The following is a 20,228-nucleotide window of genomic DNA, read 5'->3' on the forward strand; positions in this document are numbered from 1 at the left end:
GAGTTGCCCAAGGAAGTGAGTGAGTACTTCTATCTAGAGCCTGTAGTCTCCTTCCTGAATCCCAGTTGCTCTGTTCTGTATTTCTGAGCTGACAGCAATGGGAGAAGGGACCTATTACTGCAGTGTCCCTGGGTACCCAGTACCTTTGAGATTCTGTGTTGCATCATCTTCACCAGAACGCTGAAAGGTGAGTTTTATGTATGTATGTATTATTTATGGGCACACCTAAACAATCGTTAAATAATGACAAAGATAGAGTCATTATTATTGAATTGTATGGGCAACCACTGCTTTCTCTTTCCTGAGCCGGAAGCAGGTCTCAACCACTAGGAAACAATGTCTAACACAAGCAAAATGAGATAAGAAAATTGTTAAAATTCTGTATTATCTTCCTTGATTCTGAAAATAGTAAAAGAAGAAACAAGAAATGGAACTTGAAAAGACATAAGCCAATGTCTATTATTTTTATTTTCTTTTGTTTGCGTCATTGGCACGTGGGGGGAAAATACTAACTAGGTGAAATGGAGAAAATGTGTTTTTGCAGTTCACTCTTTTTCAAGCCTAGTGGTGTTCTCTTAAGTCACTCATGCAACACTTGGCTGATGGGGCAATGAAAGGATAGAGAAGGAAATGCATAAGGCCCTTTTGCAATACTATTTGTTTTTACTGACATTTTCAATTTTGGCCTCAGTTGGCCAGTCTTACAAAGGGAAACTGTCAATCTGCATGACAGACCTTCCGGTACCTCTCCTTGTCCAACACACAAAAGGAAAACAAAGCATTCCTATCAGCTTCTTGAAGATAAGGCTAATAGGGGAGCCTCTGATTCCAGGAAAGGCAAACTACCTGTCTGCCCCTGGCCCAGGTGGCTGCTGTCACTCTCAGGTTAAAAATCAACTCTGAGGCATGGACAATAATTGGAGCTAAATGTTAGTTTCTTTCTTGTTACAGTCAATTCTACCTTGCCACCCGGCAGACAGAATATGCAAATGTAAGAGGAACCAATTAAGGCTGAGACTTTTCAGTAAAATCCCTTGAGTTTCATGAGTTTCAGTAAAATCCCTTGAGTTTCAGAAGCCAACATAACTTCATTGACAATATATGCATGCATTGTGTGAGTGTGTCTATATGACGGGTCTTCCAAAAGTTCATGAAAAATACGTGTTATGAAAAAAATTATACATAGATTTCAATTTTTTTGTACCAAAATAAACTCTCATTAACTTGATATGTCTGAATGGGAACTAATTTGAGGCATTAACAAGGATAAGACATATCTGAAAAGATGCTCTCTCAGAGCAACACGAATTCTGTTAAAATTGAAGCAAGAACACACACACCAAAATTTTTGGTGAAGCTTAGGTGGAAGAATGGAAAAATCACTGATGCTTTATGAAAAGTTCATCAGGACAATGCCCCAAAGAAATCAGCAGCTTACAAACAGATAACTTGTTTGAAGAAGGGACAAGATGTTGCTGAAGATGAAGCCTGCAGTGATATGCCATCCACATCAATTTGGGAGAACAAAATTAATCTTATTTGTGACTTAAATGAAGAGGACCAATGATTAACAGCAGAAACAATGGCCAACATAATAGGCATCTCAACTGGTTCAGCTTACACAAATCTGACTGAAAATTTAAAGTTGAGCAAACTTTCCACTCAGTGGTTGCCAAAACCATTGCGCCCAGATCAGCAGCTGCAGCCAAGAGCTGAGCTTTCAATGGAAATTTTAAACAAGTGGGATCAAGATCCTGTAGCATTTCTTTGAGAACTGTAACAGGAGATGAAACATGGCCTTACGAGTGTGATCCTGAAGACAAAGCACAATCAAAGGAATAGCTACCAAGAGGTGGAAGTGGTCCAGTCAAAGCAAAAGTGTACCAGTCAAAGCAGGTGGACCAGTCCAGAGCCAAGGTCATGACAGCGGTTGTCTGAGATGCTCAAGGCATTTTGTTTGTTAACTTTCTGGAAGGTCAAAGAATGATAACATCTGCTAATTATGAGAGTGGTTTCAGAAAGGTAGCCAAAGCTTTTGAAGAAAAAAATGTATGAAAAAGCTTTACTAGAGAGTCTTCCTCCACCATGACAATGCTTCTGCTCATTACTCTCATCAAACAAAGGCAATTTTTTGAGAATTCCTAAGGAGAAGCCGTTAGGCATCCACTTTACAGTCCAAATTTGAATCCTTCTGACTTTTTTTGTTACTTAATCTTTAAAAATCTTTAAAGGGCACCCATTTTTCTTTAGTTAACAATGTAAGAAAGACTGCATTGACATGATTAAATTCCCAGGACCCTCAGTTCTTAAAGGATGGACTAAATGGCTGCTATCATAGCTTATAACAGTATCTTGAACGTGATGGCACTTATGGTGAGAAGAAAAGTTTACATCTTTAAACTTTTCTCTTTTAATCTCATTTTTCCATGAACATTTTGAATTCTCCTTATACTCATATGTGTGTATGCAAGTGAGTGTGTGGTTGTATGTGCATGTGATGAGCCAAGACAGGATGAAACGGATAAACTCACCCTTTAGCCTTCCTAGATGTGAAGGCTTAAGCAGGTCCTGAAACATTGTAGGTATTTGCAAAGGGCTACTGATTGGATGAAGAAATGCTATGCAAAGTAAAAATTCCACAGCTTACATTGATCTTGATCTCATGAGAAAGTGCAACTCCTAACCCTGATGCTATTTAGCCACTTAGGAGTTGCAAGAATGGTGTCAAATACTTCATTTCTGGTCAACTATCCTGTGAGTGTTCACAATCCTTCTCCTCTAGGTCCCTCTTGACTTAAAAGGAGCCAACATTTTCAAGGCTGTGTGTCATTCATACCCTGATAATTTATGAAGACATTTCAACAGGTTTCCTTGATACTAATGCAAACCCAAATTATTACCCTGCAGGATATTAATAATGTCAACAGCAAGAGCAGTGGCTAATATTTATTGTGCATTCATTATGTATATACCAGGCTCTCTTTTAGGCACTTTAGAATTATTTACTTATTTTATCCTTAAAACATCCCTATGAGGTGGGTAATATTAATATCCTCATTTTTCAGATGGAGAAACTAATACACAGAGAGGGGAAGAAATAAAGAACCATGCCCAAATTCACAATGAAGTAGAGTTAAGGTAAGGTTAAGATGTGAATAGCCATGGACCACAGAACATTGCTTGACAGAGCGCCAGTGTCTCTGGCAATGGTGCTAGCCATGCTGTAAACCACTATAGAGAGGCAAGACTCCTCAGATGTCCGTGTGTCTCTCCTGAGAAACAGAGACCTCTGTGATTCAGGATCCACTTTGACTCAAGAGGCTAATACTAAAAGGCTGATTGCATCTCTCAAACAAGCCTTTCCGGCTGGAAATAAATCAAGAATGTTTTCCGTTGAGCCCTCTGGTCTCCCATAAATCTCCTGTATCATGTAATGAATAAAGTGTCCCAAATGGCTCCCTCTGAGCGATAAATGGGCTCAACAGAAAACACTGACTGTTTGATGCCACTTTTGGATTCAGAGAGGAGACTTCCCATGGGAGAAATGCCACCAGGCCTTTAGAATGCTCATTACTACAGGGCTGTGGGCAGCACAGAGGGGTCATGGAGACCAGTGTCTCAGTGTCTAGGAACCTTATCTCCCCACCCACATGGGAAGAGGTCTGCTAGGGAGCTGTCAGGAAAGCGAGAAAAAGGAGCTCTGAAAGAAGGTTTCTTTGTCCTATAAAGCTAGTCTCTAGTGCCAAACTTTTGTGAAGGTTGGTAGTTCAACCCAGTTAGGACCTCCTCAAACCTGCTTTAATTCCTGACCCTGCCACTCGCTTCAGGTGACACAGGTTGTTAGTTACTTAACCTCTCTGACTCTCCACCTCCTCCTTGATGGGATGACAATGCTAATCTGTCAGGGTTTATGGGACTATTAAATGAAATAAGGTATGTCAAACACTTGATATGGTGTTTGACACTTAATAATCAGAGCCAATGAGCATTGCACACTTATTAGGTGCCTTATGTCCTTCAGCTAATTTAATTCTCATAAAAATGCTATGAGGTAGGCACTATTGCTAAACCCATTTTAGAGATGAGGAAACTGAGGAACAAAGTGGTGAAGTCCTTTGCCCAATGTCATCCAAACAGGAGAGTCAGGGTTCTAACCTCTGTGCTATCTTGCCTACTATCCAGGCTCCTGGTTACGGGTACTATGCATTCTCTCCTGGATAAACCATCGCTGACCCCAAATGCCATTAATCTCATCTATACTGTCCCCTAAGCCTCAGATCAAGGAAAATAGATCTCTAATAAAATTGTCCCAGCACATTTCAAAGCTTTGCCTAGATTTTAGGGCCTGTGAGGAATAATAGCTTCTTGGTCCAGCCCAGTTATTTCTGAAGTTGTAGAAAATCACAACATGTGCTGGGAAGAGAGCACTGTGTAATTTTCACCCAAGTTGCCATTATCTACGTCTTCCCAAACTTTCCTGAGAGGTGAGTGGGCTGGTTCATGCAGTAGCTAGTGTTGGAGCTGGGCTGCAAGGGATTTTCAATATGGGATCCAGGAGCTGATCTTCAACACGTCCGTGGACCTGTGAGATTATATGCAAGATTGTGTGTATGGATGTGTGTGTGTGTGTGTGTGTGTGTGTGTGTGTGTCTGTGTGTGTTTAGGTGGGGCAACATCTCTGGTTTTCATTGGTTCTTAAAGTCTGTGACACAACCAGTTAAAGAATTGCAAGAAATTATTATCTCCAAGGTCTCTTCAGTAACCAGAAATTCCAGCATTCTGAAATTTTGGAACTTCCCTGTGGGCTTCGTGACAACAGAAATGGTGTCTCCCTTCTTCACAATTATATCCCCAGTACCCAGTACAGCCACCCATGGTAGGCAAATTTTGAATGAAATAATGAATTAATAAATGCTCTCTTTCTGCCCCCAACCCCCGACAGGCTTCAGTCTTATACAGTGCAAAAAGATCACCTATCAGGTTCCTTTCCCACATCATATCTGAAGAATCACCAGCTGGTGTTTGCTGAGAATTCCTTATTGGACACTTAAAATGTCTTTAACCCAGAACTCTGCTTCTGTGAACAGTTGCTATTTTCCCTGAAAGCAGATCTTTCAGAGACCAACTTTTAGTTTTGTAACTGGTTTTATCTGTCTGAATGTGCAAGCCATCATCTCAGTAACAGAACAGTATGTTCACATACCATCACAGGGCCATTTCTGAGGCCAAATCTCCTAGGGAACATGGCAAACACAGTACATTCCATATGAAGACCACCCAAAGACAACCTACGATTGTACTATGCCCAAAGAGAGGGCACTGTCAGTTCTCCAGACCAGACGTCTCCAGATTCTGCAAAATGAGTTAATTTGTTTTCTAACTTGAGCCACCCAGGTGTGCCTGATCCCAATTTGTCATCTCCTCAGGAGGGATGAGACAGAATTAGATTTTTGGTTCCAGATTAGCTATATGTAAGGAGAAGTTGCTTCATCATGAAGATGAGAATAAAGCCGGTTCCTACTACTCAATGGTGTTCTAATTCCTGCAGCTCGTGGTCCATGATAACCACAGTGAGCGCACACTGAGTGCCTAGTCTGGGTTCAAGGTATTCAGAACTTTATACCTAATATTTCACTTAATTTTCCTAACAATCCTATGTGGTAGGCATTTTTATTATCCCCATTTTACACAAGAGGTAACTGATTCATTGAGAAGATGTAAGTAACTTGTGTGAGTCACTGGGGGACCTGGGTTTCAGACTGGGCAATCTGGCTGATCATTTTCCAGTGTTAAATTCCAACTTATGCACAGGTCAGACACTGAAATGACAGGAGGCCCACTTACCCTTCATGTGACTTTTTAAAAAGTGTGGAGAGGTTATCAAGAAAAGAGCCCTAGAGAGAAGAATTTGAGCTTATTGAATATTATTTTAAGATCAGAAGTCCCTTGATTCTGGACCACAAGATAGGGGCCTTTACCAAGGCCTGGTTAGGCTTCAGTGGAATAAACTTCACTAATGGAATTTTCATTCTCTCCCCAGAGAGGAGATTCTGAAGCCTTGACCTTGACTGGCTTTCCCCAACAATGGGTTGACTGCTTTCTCTGATTCTACCTGTTGGTCTTCACACCCTTGGGAATTTAGAAAGCCCAGACCTAGTCATAACCCCCAGGCCCCCTGCCCTTTACAGCCTGAATGCTCTCTCTACAATTAGGCAGGGCTCTTAGGAGAGGACTCCAGGACTCAGGGTTGGCCCAGGGTTGGGTCACCAAGGACACAGGCTGTCCTTGTGACATTTTGAGATGTCTGCAGTCAAACCTAAAAATCTAGACTGACCAAGCTAAGGCTCCAGGTTGATGTAGCTGGAACATGGCTCCTTGGGTGGACTGCACCCAAAGTGATTGAGCTCCTGGGAGTCAGCCACACACAAACCACTTGCGCAGTCAGAAGCACTGGTAAACTCTCCAAATTTTTTATTTTTACAGTGTTTATCATTAAAAAGCCAGAATTCTATTTCTGTCCTCTGATTTACTGAGCTCATGTCCAAAACAGATTGCACAACTAATAAATCTTACTGAGCTGGTTCTGATCAGAAGTAGGAAGGGAAAAGGACAATGTTTTGTTGTTTTAAAGCATTATTGCTAATTGGATTATCTACTTTTAAAGCCGGGAGGCACAATGGGAAGCTTCTAATCAATTTCTCTTGTGACACAGGAGAAAGTAAAATCAAGAATAGCTGAGCATGGTCCTCCAGCAAGTCAAAAAAAAAAAAAAAGAAAAACCTCAGGGGTTCATAATTGCAGATTCCTGACTCCTACACCAGTGCTCTTGCTACTGATTTATCTTTCATAAGAGGTCTGAGCAAGCTGTTCTCAAAAAAGCCACAACTCACTGTCTTAATAGGACACGAAGAAGTCATTTTCTTCTTCATTTGTTCAAAGGCTTCAAAGCCCAGAAGTTTTCATCTGGGAGTCATTCTAGCTATTATGCCCTCTGCTGCCCCGCAGGCCTGCCAGTCTAGAGGGCCAGCAGCCTTCCCTCTGCCCCCACATCACTTGCCCCCATCTCCTGACGCCCATGTGATGGGCTCCTTGTGAAAGGGTGTATTGTTTAACATCCACTTCTGAATGAGGCCAGAATCACACTTAGGGGCCGAATCGCCTTTGGCTGCCCAGTGCAGACCATGAGTCTTGAGTGACTCAGTCTCTCCCGGAATTGTCCTGGAGGCAGATGAGGGTTTAATGAGCAGAGAAAACAGTCATGCACAATCATACCCAGAGAATTTCCTCCAGAATGTGCTCTGGGTTGCTTTCAACTGAGCTATTCATCACTTGGCACTTAGAAAGGCATGGCACCCCAACGTCTTGGTGCCTGGCTGGACCTCCTGATTTCTCTGCCTTTTTTCTGTGGAGCATGGAGCCTGTCACGGCAGCCAATGCTGAACCAACAGGGTCCTGTCGCATTGGAGAAGAATCTCCAGGCTTCTCTTAGCTGTTACCCTGGCCCTTCAGCCAAAGCCACCAAATGACCAACCCAATGCACAGTCTAGAAAGCTCTTGGGTTGTTTTGAGAGTTTGGAGAGCAGTCCTGTCCCTGCCTCCTGATGGGATGATGGGGACTTGGAGGTGAGAGTATGGAGAACTGTTTAACCCCTGACTCCTGATCCTGTATCCGACAGAGTCTTTCTGGCAAAAGAAAGTATGTGTCCCAGAACTGTTGCTTCACTGCACTAGAACTCTGTAACACCACGTAGTCTTCGACGAGTGCGTCTTCGGGGAGAGAAACCACAATGCCCACCCCTGTGTGTTGCCATGGTGATCAGGAAATCCTCTGGCCTCACGATCTTTGTTTTCTGCTTTTTCAGATCTTATTGATTTAGCAGATTGACTAGCACAAACCCAGGATGTGGTAAATGAAATAAAAAAAAAAAAAAAAAAAAAAAAAAGCATCTTGGGGCCCAGATAGGGTTTTTCCTCTTGCAAGTAGAAAATAAGGTTGGTCCACTTGGTTTTGTCATTGGGTTTTATTTTTATGGGTAGTTACAATGACTGATACATCAGCTAATCAGTAGACAGTTTCTGCTAATGTCTACAGCTGGCATTTTGTGGAACTGCTTAGCTTTAGTTTGAGGGAAGACTCTCACAACAGTTGAGGTAGGCTGAAAAACTGTTACTAACAGGTAATATGTGTATTTCAGGGGTGATTAATGGTTGCTGACATGTTGAGATGAGCCAGGGGCCCCCATCTGGGAGTAGGATGCACTGGTTCTAGCTGAAACTCTGTTAATTATAAGCTAATGATGTGACCTTGAATAACTCACTGTAGCTCCCTCAGGCACATCTTGCCTTCCTACCACCCAAGATGAAATAAAAAGTTATGAAACTTTTGGAGCTTGGGGGATAAAAGTGAGAGGGTTGATGTGCATACCTGGGACAGTATTAAAATCTCAGAAAGCTTCTCAAAAACCTCATATGAATTAAGACACACTGGGGCTCCACCCTCAGCAGAACAGAATGGATTAAAGTACATCAGGCTTTGCTATTGTCATGTAGGAGTTTCCATCACCAATTATAAAGCACTTTCACATCCAAAAGCAGCCTTGTGAGACCCAGAGGGTAGGTACTACAGACCCCCATTTAAAAGATGAGGAAACTAATGGACATAAGTTTCACAGACTCAAAGTCTTACAGAGAGTTTGGTAAACCCAGATCTCAACTCAGATTTTCTAGTTCTGTTAATTTTCCCCATTCCCCAGTGGTGCTGCCTTTTCAACTTGGGTTGTCAACAGGCCCATGGGACCAGTGGCAGCACACAGAGAAAAAAGATTGATGGTTTTCAGACGTTTCTTCCTCTCCCTGCCATGATGTCTTGGGCACAACCACAATATTTCAAGTGGTTAAAAATTGAGCTGAGCTAATGGGGACTGGAGTGAGGGTGGAAGGGCAGACCCAGAGACTCAACCTACCAGCTGCTCATTCTCATCCAGCACCCACCCTACCCCATCAATTGTCCTGGCACCTGCCACAAAGCCCTAGGAGCCTCAATGGAAAAGTCTGGAAAATACTGTGGCAGGGGCCAATCAAAATGCTGATGGCCACCACTTAGTAAGTCCTGCAATGAACCAGAGGCTCCAAAGCATTTGGAAATCTAGGAGGGTAAATCACCCCATGCAATGGACATAAAAACAGACGCTCAGAGCAATTAGCACAGCTCAAAGGTGCAGCCCAAATGAAATACATTGTGCAAAAATGCTATCCATCAGCCAGGCTTAGTATTATATTTTTGTATTTTTCCCCTCAGTAACAAGAATACAAATATCTTGCAACTTAAAATTTGTCATAAAGATTGTCCCTAGTTCACTCTGCAGAGGAGATAGCAAAGTCCAAGTTTCCAATCCTACTCTAAGGAGACTGGGGCTGGGTAAGTAGTGGACTTGGCCAGATTTATACTATCAAAAACTGCAGTAAGACTTGTCCTCGAAGATGCAGCCATCCAAGTGGAGAGAAGAAAAAGGCCACCACTAATTCCAACAGAGCCCAACTTCAACACACAGCCCAGGGCATCTCCAAATTTGATTTTCTTTCCTCTTGCCTCTTTTAACATCTCCTTAAGTGATAAAGAAAAGATTCTGCAATGTATGGAGTTGCTACTTTGTGTCAGATTGTAGTCTCTGTGCCTTAACAGATGCTATACTTTGAGAAGTCAAATAATCACCCCCATTTCACAGATGCAACAAGTGAAGCTCAGAGTACAATCCACTCAGCAGCCTGCTATGAATGTGGCAAGAGCCAGGAGTCAAACCCCAGGATAACACCTGGTCTCTGACACGAGTGAGCTAAGACTCAGTTTACCAAAGCTGTGCCTCTCTGCTTGGAATATGTGGATTCTCACGCTGGGGCATGAAATGCATGTGAATGGTGGGGTAAAGGATGTGGCTGTAACACTAAGGCTCTGGTAGCTTCTACTGCTGAGCCCCAGCTGGGCTTTCCAGTGATATTAATACTAATAGAGCACCTACTGTGTGCCAGGCTCTGTGCTCGGTTCCTCACATGAACTATCTTGTTTCCATTCCATAATAGTCACATGAGATAAGTACTATTCCGATCATTGAAACTTTATACACATAATAAAACTGAGGCTGAGAGAGGTGCAAGTTTGCACCAGCAGGGGGTGAGACAGACAAATCTCTTCTTTCTCGGGGGCCACATGCAAATGTCTCTCTCCTTGCTGCATCTTTAGGAGAGTACAGACAAGAAGCAGAGTCATGCCTCTTCTCAGATAGTTTTAACATCTTGGGTTAGAATTTGCTAATACCATGCAAATTTAGCTGGGGGGTGGGAGCTGATTACTACTTTCTCCTCCCAGGAAGTAGCTATGAGACCAAAGGAGACAGGGAGAATTTCATAGAGAAATTGGTCTTGCACTGGGATTTAGGAGGCCTGAGCCTAAACAAGGCTGACCCTGTAGGGACCACAGCCAGAGGAAAAGCTTGATGAATGGACTGGATTTCTGCCTGACTGGTATAGTCCTCTAACTCTTCTATGAGGGACGTCTGTTCTTCCCAGGACAGATGCCATCTGGTTCGCATACTCCATAGATTGATGCTTTTTGACTCCTTTCCCCATACCACCACTATAATTCACAGGGTGCACAATGCCAGTCACACTCCAATGGGCACTAAGTGCCTTGTAATCCCAGTGGCCTCTTCCCTGTTACTCAAAGAAGCTTATCCAAATGCAAGCGAGGGTGCATGCTTTTCTAGGAACAACCATGAGTTTGTTTCAGTTTAGAAAAAAATAAAAAGGTAAATCATTCATAACCCTGGCACTTGGTGGCCAATAGCCCTTACTTACAATTTACCTTGCAACCAACACTGACCTATAGGTGGATTAAGACAGAACAAGATTCATGCCTTTAGGTTATCTTGCCTTCTTCAAATATATTAGCAACGAAGTGATGCAGTTGCAAAAATATTTATTTGCAACAACAAAGCATTACAAGTGACAAAGCGGAGCTCTAGGTTTCCACTGATTTCAAAGTCAGAGGACTCAGAAATCACCAGGTCACATGTTAATGACTCAATCTCTCCCTTTCGTCATGCTCCTCTTTTTCTATCAGATGCTAAAGCGAACATGGGTGTATGTGTCTGTGTGTGTGTGTGCACATGTGTGTCTGTTTCTGTCTATGCACACAAGAGCATGCATACAACAAGCAGGGTCTCCGTCGCAGTCCAAGAACCCTACTGCTAGTCACTCTTTAGATGTTTTGGGGAGTTACATAAACCTCTCCAAGCAGAAGCCCTACAGAGGGAGAAGCTGGATTGTGGGGATATTTTAAAAATCTGGGCCAAAAGATCTCCAGGATTACTACAGTTCCAACTGCCCTGTGAACTAATTGCTTGTAATTCACACCTCTTGCTGAGCTTTCAATCTGTGAAATCTCATCTGGAAAAACAGATGCCAGTCTCAAATGCCAAGCTCCAGAGAACTCATTTCCGACAAGCTTTTAAATCCAACTCAAGCCACAGGGTTTGGACCAAAATCTTTACCATTCCATGCTCAGTTGAAACAGGCCAAATATAACTTCCTTCTTTTAAGGAGCATGATCCATGCAAAGGTCCAGAAGCTTGGAAATGAAGGACTTTACAAATGACCCTTGTGTGCAGTTGTCAAAGAAAATAAGGTCTTGGTTTTCCCTTAAATAAATGACCCTCAAACATGACATGAGACCATACCTCGCAAAAACACATTCTTTCACCATAGACATTGGAGAGCAACTCTAGAACGATCAGGGTGGGAACAACTGGGCCTCTTTCTATGAAATCTGTGCCTCTCAAAGCGCCATTAGTTCCCATAAGGCATGGTGCAAGGTGTCAATTCACAGCACCTCCCTATGATATGGATGATACGAGCCAGATATAATCTTGGGTGCTGGAGAGTCAGACACAATCTGTGCCCTCAAAGAGCTTACCTCTAGAGTGAGGAGATAGTATTCAGGTAAATGATTAATACATGAATATGGTAATTTCAGATACTGATAGTGTTACACGGAAAATAAAAGAGGATATCATAATAGAGAATGACAGGCCTCTTTTGACAGGTGGTCTGTATGTCTAAGGCTCACTCTTTTATGAACTCATGGACATATTTTACTTATTTATTACAGGCCTTTTTGTAGGCTCAGATACCTGGCAAAAGGAAATACACTCCCCCTCCCCCCAAACACACAGATTAAATAAGATTTGGAATTCATCTTTGCCTTCCACAGTCCATAAGGAGATGTCCTTAGAATTCAAATTCAGTAGGGTAGACAAGGAAAACTTGGAAGGCAAAGGCTACAACAACTGAATGACCTGGCTTAAGGGATAAGAGTTCCATTTGGGTCACAAGCTGGGTAGAATTGGTGTTAGTGAAGCTACATCCATCCCTTCTGAGTCTTGACCAGAAAAAATTCAAGGCAAGATCCAACCAGAGATTTACAGAGCGGCCCAGCAGAGTGCAACTGTGATGTGTCCACTCCCAAGCCCTCTGAATGCTTACAAGGCTCTCCTGACCTCCTGACATCTGTGCATCCATTATTTCACGTTGCTGGTGACTGGTGATTGCAGGGATTTACCCTCATTGTATTGTAAGATTGTAGTAACCGCACTCCAAATATGGCTTGGATCAGAAAGATCCAAGAAAGACTTGGGTCCAAGTCCTGGCTTGAGCTCTTGTGGGATGTTATGCATGCTGTGTTTTCTTAACCTTTAAGCCTCAGTTTCTTCATCAGTAAAGTAAAAGTAATGCCTTCCTTATGGGGTGCTTTTTGAATATTAAATGAAGAAATATACCTAAATCATTTAGCAAAGAACCTGACTCTCTGCAAAGAGCCTGGTACTTAACAGATATTAGCCAATCATCTCAAAGATTAAAGTGTATAAAAGGCAGCTTAAAAGTAAAGTGCCTCTTACTCTAACTTAATTCTTCATTAACTGGTCAACCACTTTCAGTATCCTTGGTTACAACCACTCAAGACCTCCAGGCTTCCTGATAATTAGGAGCCAGAAGCCTAATTATCCAGTACATGGGCTCTTACTCTACATTATATGGTTTTCTCCTGATAGGATAGATTGGAGATAGATGAGAGAGAAAGAGAGAGAGAGACAGAGAGAGACTTTATATAACACCATTCTAAGGAGGATCCTGCCTCAAGTGTCCTAACCCATATAACCAAAGTGGATTCCACTGGGACCATGCCTTATTCATCTTTGTGTCCCCAGTGTCTGCCATTTAGTATGGTGCACAATAAACGTTAACTTGGTTTAGTGGGAAGAACATTAGGTTGAAGGTCTAGTGACCCAGAGTTTTAATATCAGGCTTCTCACTGATAAGCTGTGAGTACTTAGAGAAGTCACTTTACCTTCCGAGCCCTCGTTTACTTTATCAGACAAGGATGGAGTTGGATTTGAAAATCTCTAGATCCTAGTCAACCCAGCCCTCTGCCTCTAGGAGAAGGCTACATATCTTTCTCACTTACTCTACAAACACTCAAGGAATCCGCGTGACTCCCTCCTGCCTGCAGAGAAATGGCATTTCACTCTGGTGTCAAGGTGGTTATGGTATAATGAATGCGTCAGACAGGGTGGACTGGCCAGTAAAAAGAAACAATTAGCAAAACACAAAAGAAAGTGTTGCCAGCATCCTGCTCTCAGATTACACCAAACAAATGCCTTTCAGCACACAGATATGAGAACCTGCCCCATCGAAACTGGAGGGAAAGGTTTCAATTAACAGAAATGCAGCAGTTACCGATTCCCTCAGAGAGAAGGCTCCTAAATTGCTACACACTGCCCCAATATTCCCTGCAATAAATTTCAGCATCTTGGGCCAATTTGAACCATTCTTCAGTTCTGAGACAATCCATGCCTTAGGAGCTGCTGAGTGGCCCCAGTTGAACAATGAATGGGGAGCCGAGAGGCATCCCCCACCTGGTGCCCTGATCTTTGGTGGTCTTGGGGGCCCCATTGCCCCGGGGGAGAGTGGGGAGAGGGAAGTTTCCACCACCTCCTTTCCTGACGATGCCTCCCAAGAGTTCTGAATTGTTTTGAGCTCCTTAATTCTCAAGGAGCCAGAAAAATCCAATTTCTTAGGAAAAGGAGATGTCTTGAACTTTCAAGTCTCCATTCTAGGGGCAGAAGAACAGGATTAATCCCATGAAGCTGAACGGAAACTTGCAGTGTAGTGTTAAAAGGGAGAAGGAGCTCTGAATTGAATTCCAGCCCCACGGCATAAGAGCTGAGACATCTCTGGCAGGTTACGTCCGCTTTATGAGCCTCAGTTTCTCTGCCTGTAAACTGGCTCTGATGAAATTCAGCCATTCATTTATTCAGTTGTCATTTGCTGCCTCTCTCAAAGAGAAGCTGATGGGAGTTAGAGAATAAATATACAAAAAACACCAGTAGAGAGTCTGGATCATACCAGATGCTTAATAAATGTCCGTTTTTTCCCCTTCTCCTACAGGAAGAGGAAACCTTGGATGACTGGCCCCAGTCTTACCCGCTGCAAAGGGGTCTCATAGGTTCTAATTTATGATGTGTTTGCACCATGCAAAAATCATTTTCACTTTGATAATCTGCTCTCTCATCTCAAACAACAGTCCAAAATCACACTCTCACAAAATTAAAAGCAGATGAGAAACCGACACATATGTAAATACTCCCATTAAAAGGTGCAAAAGCCTTACTCACTTCTAAGGTGTGGCTGGGAGTGGCCAGATCTTCCTTTCTTTAAAGGAGAGCAGAACTAAGCAGCTAAAGGCAATTAAAGATATTTTTGGAGATGAGAGAATTGATTAAAAACGATGGACACACTTTATGCGCTCAGAAGCTGGCCCCTCATCAGCAACCAAGAAATTCCAAGCTTGCGCTTCTGGGGAGGAAGTGGGCTCTGGGAAACTCCAAATTTCTCGAAGTGAAAAGGAAGCTACACGATAAACTGCCTCTAGAAAGGGCCCTTCTGTTCTCTGAGGCCAGAGAACAACACTGTAAAGTAACAATTGCATTCGAGAGGGAGGAAAGTACCATTTCTTCCTCCAGCCCCACCACCCACTGCCATTGCCAGGACAGAAGGCAGGAAGAGGCTGATCCTGCCGAGACAAGCAGCCTGGGAGATTGACTGTAATTGTGCAAGTAAAGACAGGACCTGGAGTGCATTTCCCAGTTCACTTTCACCAGCTACAGCAATAACCCTGCTTCCCGGAACGTTCCATGTTGCTTCATTGGCTCAGCAACAGTTGTTCCAGGAAGCCCGTATGCACATAGTGTCAGCTCGCTGGTGTGCCCGCCCTGCCAAATTCAGTGAGAGTTTATTGGCTAATGTTTTGCCCAGAAACGGGATGAAAATCTTCCAGAGGCAGCTGGAATCATTTTCAAGTGCAGCAGGAACACAGTTGGGGCAGAATGGTGGATGGAGAGGCCCCAAGTGTAATCATCACAATGATCTTAATTATAACTGTTGAATGCTTACTCCATGCCAGTCATTCTATCAAGGGTTTCAAGTCTGTGATCGCATCAATCTTTAGACAACTCTAAGCCATGGTTATATTACAACTCTATTTTAGAGAAGAGAAAATTGAGGCTCAGAAACGTTAAGTAAACTGCTTAAGGCCACATAATTGGTGACCGGCAGAACTGGAACCTAGCTCTATCTCTGCAACCCACACAGTTTTCTGAGCACCCAGCACACCAGAGGCAAATTCCCCTAATGCATCCTTGACAGCCCAGAGACTCAATTATGTGGGCTGGAGTAAGCCTTCTCAATTCCGGCCTTTGGAAGAAGATAGGAGAGCTGGTTCTGAGAGACCCTGGTTCCTGCTGGACTATTTGAAAAGGATCTTATTTCTGAATGTCTCCCAGGGCTCTGGGAAGCTACTTTTGGAGAAGAAACCAGATGAGTTTTCCAGAGTTTTTGACAACGCAAACAATGCAGAATATAAAAGTGGCTGTTGACTTCAGCCTTCCAAATAGTACAAAGAACAGGAAGTTCAAATAGATAATCAGGCTCCTTTCCTATATCATCAGAAACTATGCGGAAGGAAGCCTGGGGATGATCTGATGAGGCTTGTTTCAGAGGTGAGAGAGCCGCCCCAAACATGTCCCAGAGGGGAGCCACACTGAGCAGACCCCTCAGCCCCAGCAAGAACTAGCCTGGAGTATCCATGTCTTGCTTCCCCATCCCTTGCCCCAACTGCCCTGTCTCTAGAGGAAAAATGTTTCCTCCTTATCCCTCACACTCATCCTGATTGGGCAAATGTTGCATGTGTTCAGCTTCCCTTGGGGTGATAATCTTGCAGGAAACTGTGGAAGAGATGATCTCTTAGATGATGCCAGCCAAATAAGTGGGTACAGGGACTGGGGTGGCTCACAGCCATGAGGAGGAAGGAGGGAGTGAGAGAAGATGTGGCCTGTGTACTGACTCTCCTCTGCTTTTCAAGCACTTGTCTCTTATTCCAATAGAAACAGGTAGGTTAAAAGATGATAGATATAGATAGATGATAGATATAAATAGAGATAATTAAGAGACAGAGATAGATATATGGCAGATAGATGATAGACATAAAGATAGAGATAATTAATAGAGATAGATATATGACAGATGATAGATGGAGCATAGATAGAACATAGATAGACAGATAGATAGATAGATAGATAGATAGATAGATAGATAGATAGATAGCTGATAGATACACAAGGTTTTTAAGAAGTTGAATTTGCAACTCACAGGCTGCATCCACCATTGTAAGCCACAATCCCACCAAAATCACCCCAATACTGAAGTGGATATGGGGCCTTCAAAAACGAGAATCCCAATTCAGTGTCTCCATGTGCTGGGCACTGTGCTAGGAGCCAGGAAAGATCCAGGCATTGAATGAAGCAGACAAAGTCACTGTCTCGGTAGAGGTTATGGACCAATAGAGTACACAGGTTATTTATTTATTTTTTTAATTTTAATAGAGACAGGGTCTGGCTCTGTCACCCAGGCTGGAGTGCAGTAGCACAATCCTAGCTCACTGTAACCTCAAACTCTTGGGCCCAAGCACTACTCCCACCTCAGCCTCCTCAGCAGCTGGGACTACAAGTGTGTGCCACCATGCACAACCAATTAAAAATATATTTTTGTAGAGACAGGGTCTCACTATATTGCCCAGGCTGGCTGCAAACCTCTGCTGTCAAAGTAAGTCTTTTGCCTCAGGCTCCCAAGGTGCTGGATTACAGGCATGAGCCACTGACAGACATTAAACAAATTGACAACACAGCACAGTAAACATAACACACACATGAGGTGTAGTAGGAGCCAAGCTCAGTGGAAAGGGAAGCCTTTCCTCTAAGAAGGACTGTGCTGTCCCCAAAGGAGATCTGTCTCTCTGAGGAAATGTCATTGCAGCTGAGAACTGAAGGATGGATTAGGAACCAACTGGCCAGTCTAATGCTCAACAAGGCTTAAGATCAGGACATTCACCCTCAAAAGAAAGCATACACCATTTTGGTTTAGAATCAAATGGTTTAGAATCCATTTCCTTTAGATCATTCATCATTAGATACTGAAAAGAACCAGCCCACTTTCTGCCTAAGACACAATCACATCCTTCAGGTCCATCTTTAAACATCTCTGGATGCAGCCATCACAAATGCTTTAACTATATTAGGTGATACAAAAGGAAAGGTAAACAAAATCCTGAAGACTTCTCCCATGATGTTGGATTTATGAGCTAAATCTGTGGAGGCAGGGGACTGTCTCAGAAAGCCCTCCTGTTCATTTCTGGGTTTATTAAAAGGTTGAGATGCTAGACCCTTAAGCTTTGGACTCAAACTATTAGGAAGGACTTTTCCTGCCTATGAAGGAGCAATTTTTAATACAAAATCCAATAGTCAATTCCAGACCCCTTGAAAGTAAATCAGGTATAATGGGAGAAAATGATGTCCATGGTGACATGGACATCAGCTCTGGGGTAGAAACTAGGATTCAAATCCTGCATTTGCACCAATTAGCTGTGACCTTGACCTTTCATAACCTTGCAGAAGTCATTAAACTTTCATCCCATACAGGAGTACAATAATGCCAACCACGACGTTAATATGAGGGCTGCTTTAGATAATGGAACTGAAAACACTTCACACACATTAATACATGCTAAGAGTGCACTAGAAAAGGGAAGACGGGCATTTCCTTTGAGGGTCATCATCTCATAATTTAGAGAAAGAGATGCTCACTCAAGGTCGTAGTAATTCTTTTTTAATGGCTCACTCTAGAGCAGTGGTCCTCACACATGGTGTAGCTCCAACAGTGCTGAGATGGGTTGCAAGTAATGAGTTTCTAATAATAAGGTACTCAAGTGTGCAAAAGACTGGCTATTTCTTGTAAATTATAACAGATTTAAGATTATTCCCTGATATGATTCTCTTTTGTAGAAAAGAGGAAAGGATAAAATTATAGGTATTATCATTGAGTATAAGCCACAGACCATCTAAGCCTCAAACTGCAGTGTGTCCCCCATGTAAGCTCTACCCATGAGGCATGTCTTCTCTGAAAAAGGTTGAGGGTGTGGCATAGAAACAAAAAACTTAGCTTTGCCTTCTTTTCTTAGCCCAAATGGAGTCTCAAACCACAACTCCAGAAGGTAGATGGACTCCCTCACTCTTTGCAGTCCACACTGTTACCAATGAAAAAAAATTTTTCTACCTGAAGTGCAGTTTTATTCAGAAACCCTGAACTTGTGCTTCAGGAGAGGTGAGACCTCTAATCCCCGGTCCAAGCTCTCCTTGCCAGTGATTGGTTAGGTGTGGGCATGTGACCCCATTCATCCAATGAGAAATAAGGAGAAGTCAATTACGGACTTCCTGAAAAGCCGTTCCTCCAATTTAAGAAGAGATGTTTGTTAATATGCACTCTTTCTTCTGCTGCTAAATATTGATTTTTTTTTTTTCATGGGATGCCTGGAACTGTAGAATTTAGTTTAGGAACTTGAGGGGTGCTAAATTGCGGGAAGACACTGGGAGTGGCAGAATTGAAAGTTGCAAAAAATAAACCTGAGTCTTGATTGACTTTCCGGAATCATCCCAGACTTCTTGCCCTGGGAGGTAACATTTTATGAGGGTTGATTGTTCTGTTACTTACGGAAATATTCAGCTGGTGTGTACGGATAGGGGCACACAACAGATAACAATCACACATGAGACACATGATGGTTTGATGCATAGATGGGTTGTAGCTTAAGTTCAGTCATGATAGCTATAACTCCATCCCTGTGTCTCCTGCCCAATAAAGCCAATTTGAGTAAAAGTGAGTGAGAAAGATATTATCATCGGCATTGGGAGAATAAACTTTGATCTATTCTTATTTACAAGACATAGTTGTTTACAACCAAGCATTTGAATTAGCTAGTGCCTATACTCTACTAATTTTTAAATATTTATGTTATTACATGTGCTTGCATCTGAAGGCATCTTAAATGGTGTTTTTGTTTTTGTTTTGTCAGCACAACTATCTCACTGCTCTGAAAGAGTCTACTCTTGTCATCTCCAAGAAGTCACCAACAAGGAGCTAAAGGAGTGAGGCCCTAGGAGCCAAATGGTTGTACATCCATATCCCAGAATTTGTTCTATTCCTCCCGCATGACCCCAAAAGAGGCACCTGAATGACCTTGGAAGACACCCTGTAAACCATCCCCTACATACACACTAGTAAAACCCTAGGCCCAAGCTTCAGCCACAAGATCAAGGAACTTCCAATGAAATGGATAAGATTTGACTCTAAACCAATGCTTGATACTCAAGATCCCTAAGTAAATTATGAATTTTTCCCAGTAACTTAAAATAACATCTATACCATATGGCACTTTTTGCTTCTCCAAAATTTTTGTTTCCCTTCTCCTCAAATGTATGCTTCTAAAATCCTGAGTCAGATTAGAGGTTCCCATTATTTTCTCACCTCTGTCTATTACAGGGCAGACATGATAAACCACTTGCTTTCAGAATTTTGAGGAGTAAAATTTTTTTTTCTTGCTCTCTTACTCAGAAGACCCAGTGGTGAGACAGTGAGAGGGTTGGTGCAGCTCTGCGAAGTCCGGCAAGGGGGTTCCTCAAGGAATTGTGGGAATCCTGGAGACATAGTTACTGCTATATATCTAACAGGTCTTGGGAGGCTTTCCCTGGTGCTTTAAATCAGATGATATCTCTCTATTATGCTCTCAC

The 20,228-nt window shown here is 42.7% G+C and overlaps 1 protein-coding gene and 1 long non-coding RNA gene across 11 annotated transcripts in view; one reads left to right on the forward strand and one right to left on the reverse strand.

The window, feature by feature from the left end:
• Nucleotides 1–20,228, reverse strand: part of CD44 (CD44 molecule (Indian blood group)) — a 92,001-nt gene that overhangs the window by 57,105 nt on the left and 14,668 nt on the right. The window lies entirely within an intron of this gene.
• On the forward strand, nt 78–20,177 carry LOC115893573. The gene is made up of 3 exons (XR_004053604.1): nt 78–187; nt 3,066–3,138; nt 19,514–20,177. It is a non-coding gene; the product is annotated as an uncharacterized LOC115893573 (long non-coding RNA).

The sequence above is a fragment of the Rhinopithecus roxellana genome, chromosome 15 (genome assembly GCF_007565055.1).
Source record: "Rhinopithecus roxellana isolate Shanxi Qingling chromosome 15, ASM756505v1, whole genome shotgun sequence".
Lineage (NCBI taxonomy): Eukaryota > Metazoa > Chordata > Mammalia > Primates > Cercopithecidae > Rhinopithecus > Rhinopithecus roxellana.